The sequence below is a fragment of the Lonchura striata genome, chromosome 35, assembly GCF_050655825.1.
Source record: "Lonchura striata isolate lonStrDom1 chromosome 35, ASM5065582v1, whole genome shotgun sequence".
Taxonomy (NCBI): Eukaryota; Metazoa; Chordata; class Aves; order Passeriformes; family Estrildidae; genus Lonchura; species Lonchura striata.
In genome coordinates, this window is record NC_140737.1 from 672,218 (window position 1) to 672,871 (window position 654).

A 654-nucleotide genomic window follows, 5' to 3' on the forward strand; every position below is an offset into this window, starting at 1 on the left:
TCTTCCTCCTCCTCCTCCTCATCCTCATCCTCGGCTCCTCCTCCTCCTCCTCATCTTCCTCATCTTCATCCCCACCCTGCTCTTCCTCCTCCTCCTCTTCATCCTCAGCTCTTCCTCTTCCTCCTCCTCCTCTTCATCCTCAGCTCTTCCTCTTCCTCCTCCTCCTCTTCATCCTCGGCTCCTCCTCCTCCTCCTCCTCCTCCTCATCTTCATCCCCACCCTGCTCTCCTCCTCCTCATCTTCATCCCCAGCCCAAAATTTGGGAATTCAGGAAAATTCCCGAGCGGGGGGGTGGGGGGGTCCTGCTCGATCCCACCGGTGTTCCGGGTGGAATTTGGGGTCACATCCCGGAGGAGGAATCAATTAACGGAATTAATTAACAACGGAATTAATTAACGGGATTAACGGAATTCCGGGAATGGGGGGGGGTGTCCCCGCCCATGGACCCCTCCAATCCCCTCCATGGATCCAAAGATGGAGGGACAATTCCGGCTCCTCTTCCCGCTCCCATTCCCAGTTTTTTCCTCCTCATCCCAAATCGGACCCGATTTGGAAACCCCAAAATCCCAAAATTCCACCTCGGATCCTCCCTCGCATCCCCGGATCCGAAGGGTCCCAAAATTCCCGGATTTTTAAGTCAAAAGAGGCGGAAAA